The sequence below is a fragment of the Clarias gariepinus genome, chromosome 5, assembly GCF_024256425.1.
Source record: "Clarias gariepinus isolate MV-2021 ecotype Netherlands chromosome 5, CGAR_prim_01v2, whole genome shotgun sequence".
Classification (NCBI taxonomy): Eukaryota; Metazoa; Chordata; class Actinopteri; order Siluriformes; family Clariidae; genus Clarias; species Clarias gariepinus.
The window spans coordinates 39,588,957-39,595,272 of NC_071104.1; positions in this window are offsets into that span (position 1 = coordinate 39,588,957).

The following is a 6,316-nucleotide window of genomic DNA, read 5'->3' on the forward strand; positions in this document are numbered from 1 at the left end:
TCTTTAAAAATCCTACAATGTGATTTTCTGTTGTTGTTTTTTTTTTTTCTTATTTTTTCTCTCATAGTTTCGGTATACCCATCATGAACATTACAGGCCTCTCATCTTTTTAAGTGGGAGAACTTGCACAATTGGTGGCTGACTAAATCATTTTTTCCCACGTGAAGAGTGAGAAGGAAAGACAGACATGAGGGTTCCCTGAGATGTAAAGCGACCAAGACAGCATACAAACATACCAGTTCACCGTAATACTTCACGTCCATGAGTCCCCCAGATCTGCTCCTTTACCTAAGGCAAATCTATTTACAAAACTTCTTTGTTAAATAAATAGGTTTTAAGCCTAGACTTAAACACTGAGAATGTGTCTGAAGATTTTTTTTTTTACATTAATTGGAAGATAATGCTATAACTTTGGGGCTTTGTAAGAAAAAGCTCTGCCCCCTGCTGTAATTTTCATAATACGTAGTACTGACAAGCAGCCTGCATCCTTTGATCGAAGTAGGCGTGGCAGATCAAATACATTAGCAGTTCACTCATGCCTCATTTCCACTACACTGGTGCTGGTGCCAGGTGCCGCATTTACACTAGACAGGAGCTCAGCGGGAGCTGCATGATAATAAGTCACAGGCCACGCCCACTAAACAGAAACGACCATGGCTAAAGTCAGTTTACTGGTTATTTTCCAAACTAGTATGAAAATGTATTTTGGTATCCAAAAGCAGTTTATTCGACGTGTTATAACCGCTGAAAGTCTTTATTCAGTTTTTTTTAGCTTATACACTATTTGGTCGGTTGTTCCGTTATGCATATACAGTAAATACATACATACATACATACAGTAACAAGACAATAGTGAGAAGCTTACCATAAAGCCAAACACAAAAAAACACCCATCCATTTTTGATCACTTCGTAATATATCAGAGTAATTTTTTTTGTTTCACCATGGTGACACAAGAAATTTGATTATGGCTGTTTGTGGCTTAGACCAAATACAGACCAACATGAAACCATTTGTTATAGACAAAACACTATACACAGTAAGTACACAACATTCAGTAATCGGGAATAGAACCACACGGACTTATGCAGGGTTTTTGTATTTTACATGAGCACAAATCAAAGGCAAAGTGGTCTCAGGCGAGGGCCCAGGCTAAGTATGGTTTTAAAGACCCCATGAAAAAAAAGGAGGGAGCCAGGGGCCCATACCTGGAGCCAGGCATGGACAGAGGGCCTATCAGCGAGCGCCTGGTGGCTGGGTCTGCCATGGGGCAACATGGAACCCTTGTTTTCCCCCATCTCGTGGATCCACCACCTGTGAGAGAAACCGATGGGGTTGGGTGTGCTGTTATTTGGGTAGCAGTGAAGGCTGAGGTCCTTGATGGACCAGACCCAGATGGCAGAAGCTACCTCTGGGGATGTGAAACTTCACTTCTCTGTGGGGAAAGGAGCCGGAGCTTGTGCGGGTGGAGGGGAGTTGCAAAGACCAAGCTGGAGGATGATGGGGAGGGGGATCAGAGTTGATCTCCCTGGGCGAGGTCACTGAAGTAGTCAGTCAACTCTGGGTGTTGAGGGACTGTCTTGGTTGACACGCCTTTTCAACATTTCGTGGAAGTCCGGGCCAGTGCCTAAGTGGCAGACTGGGGTGGTGGTTCCCCTTTTTAAAAAGAAGGACTAGAGGGTGTGTGCAACTATGGAGGCATTACATTACTCAGCCTCCCTGTGAAAGTGTACTCTAAGGTGCTGGAAAGGGGGGTTTGGCCGATTGTTGAACCACAGATTGAAGAGGAACAATGTGGATTCCGTCCTGGTTGTGGAACAGCAGACCAGCTTTTTACTCTTGCAAGAATCCTGGAGGGGGCTTGGGAATATGTCAATCCAGTCTATATGTGTTTTGTAGATTTGGAGAAGGCATATGATCGGATCCCTCTGGATTTTCTGTTTGTGATTTTCATGGACAGGATATCAAGGTGTAGCCGTGAAGGAAAGGGTATCCAGTTTGGTGGGCTAAGGATTGCATCGCTGCTTTTTGCAGATGATGTGGTCCTGACGTCGTCATCAGTCTGTGACCTGCCGCGCTTGCTGGATCAGTTTGCAGCTGAGTGTGAAACTGCAAGAAAAGAGGATCAGGACCTCAAAATCTGTGTCCATGGTTCTCAGCAAGAAACCGATGAATTGGCTACTCCAGGTAGGGAACGAGTAAGTAAAGGAGTTTACGTATCTCGGCGTCTTGTTTACAAGTAATGGAACATTGGAACGTGTCTGATCAGCCACAATGCTGGTGGCTTTGCGGATGCAGCGTGTCGTGTAGATGTCTTTAATAGGGGGTAGAGGGACCCCAATGATCTTCTCTGCTGTCCTCACTATCTGCTGTAGGGTCTTGCGGTCCAATATGGCACAATTCCCAAACCAGACAGTGATGCAGCCACACTGGATGCTCTCGATAGTTCCATTATAGAAGGTAGTCAGGATCGGTGGTGGAAGCTGGGCCTTCCTCAGTCTTCTCAGGAAGAAGAGACGCTGTTGGGCTTTCTTGTGCAGGGAGCTGGTGTTGAGGGACCAGTGTTGCTGGTGTTGCTTTCGACGATCTCCACAGAGGAGCCGTTGATGCTCAGCAGAGAATGGTCGCTTCGTGTCCTCCTAAAATCAACAATCATCATCTTTTTCTTGTCAACAATAAGAGACAGGTTGTTGTCTTTACACCAGTCCATTATCCTCTGCTCTTCCTCTCTGTATGCTGACTTGTCATTCTTGCTAATGAGACCCACCACGGTCGTGTCATCAGCAAACTTGATGTGATTCGAACTGTTTGTCGCTACACAGTCGTGAGTCAGCAGTGTGAACAGAAGGGGACTGGGCACACAGCCTTGTGGAGCCCCAGTACTCAGTGTGGTGGTACTGGAGGTGCAGTTCCCGATCAGTACTGAGTGAGGCCTTCCGGTCAGAAAGTCCAGCATCCAGTTACAGAGGGCGGTGTTCAGGCCCAACAGGCTCAGCTTCCCGATCAGTTGTTGGGAGATGATAATGTTAAATGCTGAGCTTAAATCTATGTACGGCATTCAAACGTATGTGTCCTTATTGTCCAAGTGTGTGAGGGCAAGATGGAGTGTAGTGGAGATAGTGTCATCCGTTAAGCGGTTAGGACAGTACGCAAATTGCAGTGGGTCCAGTAAGGAGGGCAGCAGGGTCTTGATGTGTCTCATGACGAGCCGCTCGAATCACTTTATGATGGTGGGTGTAAGTGCAACGGGACAATAGTCATTGAGACAGGACACAGAAGACTTCTTCGGCACAGGGACGATGGTGGTGGCCTTGAAGCACGAGGGAACAATGGCGCTGCTCAGAGAGATGTTGTAGATGTCGGTGAGAACATCTGCCGGCTGTTCTGCACATTCTCTGAGCACTCTCTGGGATGTTGTCTTGTCCAGCAGCTTTACGTTGGTTGACTCTGCGTAGAGTTTTCCTCACATCAGCTGTAGTGAGACACAGCACCTAGTCGTTCAGAGGAGAGGTGGTCTTCCTCGCCGTCACGTTGTTCTGCCTGTCAAGCTGCGCCATCACCACCACAGGCAGGTGATGATGTCCTGTAGTGGGTGGTGGCTTGTAAGCCCTGCCACATGCGCCGCATGTCGCCTCTGTCCCTGAAGTGGTTGCGGATTCTCTGGGCATGTGCGCACTTCTCCTCTCTGATGGCCCGAGAAAGTTTGGCCCTTGCTCTTCTAAGGGCCATCTTGTCTCGGGTCCTCAAAAGTGTACGCAACTCCGCAGTAATCCGCGATTTCTGGTTGGATCGTGAGATGATGCTCTTTAAGACAGTGATGTCATCGATGCACTTGTTGATGTAGCTGGTCACTGATGACGTGTACTCCTCCAAGTCGGTGAAGTTGCCATAAGTTGCAGCCTCCCTAAACATGTTCCATTCAGTGTTCTCGAAACAGTCTTGAAGAGCAGAGATGGCTCCTGCTGGCCAGGTTTTCACCTGCTTCAAAACCGGTTTTGAACGCCTGACGAGTGGTTTGTATGCTGGAATTAGCATAACAGAGATGTGGTCTGACTAGCTGAGGTGGGTGCGGGGCTCTGGCCGATATGCACCGGGGATGTTTTGGTAAACAATATCCAGCGTGTTTTCCCCTCTCAATGCAAAGTCCACATATTGATGGGATACAGTTGCATACAGTTCCCATAGCTCTTCCTTAGCATTAGCGCTAGGTGGAATGTACACTCCGATAATAAAAACTGGTGAATTCCCACAGTAAATAAAAAGGTCTGCATCTAACAGTAACAAACTCCACCAGCGATGAGCAATAACTAGAAACTAGCATAGAGTTCTTGCACCATTTCGAGTTGATGTAAACGCACAAGCCGCAGGCGCAAGTCTTACCGCACAGAACTGCATTTCTGGCGGCATAAAATGAGGCTAGCCTGTCTAGCTGAATAGCGATGGCCGTTACTCTGTCGCTGAGCCATGTCCCAGTGAAAACAAAGACACAACAGTCTCTAACCTCGGATGTAGTCCAGTTTATTGTCCAGGGAGCAGACATTGGATAAGATGATGGATGGAAAAGCTGGACGGGTAGGGTTTGTTTTTAGCGTAGCAGAGACTCCTGCCCGCTTGCCCGCGTTTCCGCTTCCGATGTCCCCTTCTCCGGCTGCCAGCATCAGGCAAAGCTGAGGCTTCGAGGCCTGGTTCATGCAGCAAGCCAAGTTTGTGTAGCTTTTCTCGCAACTCATCGTGAATGTCGGTAACTGAGTTATTTAGGCTTCAAAAGTGTCTGGCGGTGGTATGTACGGACACCAGTTGCGCCGATGTCCATACACAGACTTGAACACGTTACACACAAAAAGTAAACAACATGGCACCATTTTGGCTCTGGAGCGGCCGCGGTGTGCTACTGCCGTGCCGCCATCTTGGATTCAGGCATCCAGTAAGGATGTCACCAGGACCTCTTCCTAGGGAGGTGTTCTTGGCAAGTCCAGCTAGAAGGAGAACATAGGGCAGACCAAGGACAAGATGGAAAAATTATATCTTCACACTGGCCTGGTAACTCCTTGGGATTTCCCAGTCAGAGTTAGCTGAGGTGGCTGGGGAAAGGTAGGTTTGGGATAAGCGGTTGAAGATGGATGGAGGAATGAGAACAAATCTGATAAAATTTTTTTTATTTTTTATTTGTTTTACCATTTCTCTTCTCCAGTTTTTACATGAACTAAATTAGTGTTAAAATGAAAGGTATGAAATATGCATACTTGTTTCTAGTTTAGAGTGCATACACATGAACATACACGTACATACACGTACACAATTAGGAAAAGCTCAGCAATGGTGTCAGCTGTTGTTACAGTAGGCTTGTTGAAGATATAAAAACATAACTGGTTTCCTAGTGTGAAAGCAACTGTCTTTTTCTGCATTCTGCATTTTTGTAATAAATTTAAATAATTGATTTATTCCTAGTGCTGTAGTGGTTGTAGTAGTGGTGGCGTAGTGTTTAGCACTGTTGCCTTGCACATCCAGGGTCCTGGTTCGATTCCCGTCCCTCTGTGCATGGAGTTTGCATGTCCTCCCCATGCTTGGTAGGCTTCCTCTGGGTACTCCTCTTCAACAACTATAGACATGCAGAATGGATTAATTGGTGTTCACAAATAGCCTGTAGCATGTGAATGAGTTTGTGTACGTGTGTTCCCTGCGATGGATTGGCACACTGTCCAGGGTGTACCCCGCCTCGTCCCCTAGACCTCCTGGGATAGACTCCAGGCCCCAGTGACCATGAATACAGGATAAAGCGGTATAGATGACGATAAGTAACTGAGTGTAATTTATTAATCAATTCTATTCTTTTTTTTTTTTCTCCCAGTGTGCCATTTCACATGATGTGGAGTGCTATAAAATGAATGAATTACAAAAACAAACATAATAGAAATTGGTAGGAATTATTTCTTACAATAATTGTATTAGCATTTTTTATCATTTTTAATAATTTTCTAGTAATAGTAATTAATTTAAGCAAAAATACAAACTAAGCAAGTCCGAATTGAATTTCAATGCTCTAAAAAGGATGATTAACAGAAGTCTACATGGTTTAAATAGATACAAATGAATTTGGATCCATCTAGTGGCCAGCTGTGGTATTACCACACAAGTGCACGCTACGATGACTATTACAAACGCAAAAACTAAACTTGGGTAAAAAAGGACGCGGCATTAGCGGTGATTATGTTTTTAACGTTCAAATCAATCTCTGTTTATTGGAAGAGTTAACGCCCTACTATACGTGTAGAAATAGTTTAACAGGATCTGTTATAGATTCGATGTAGTTATACAG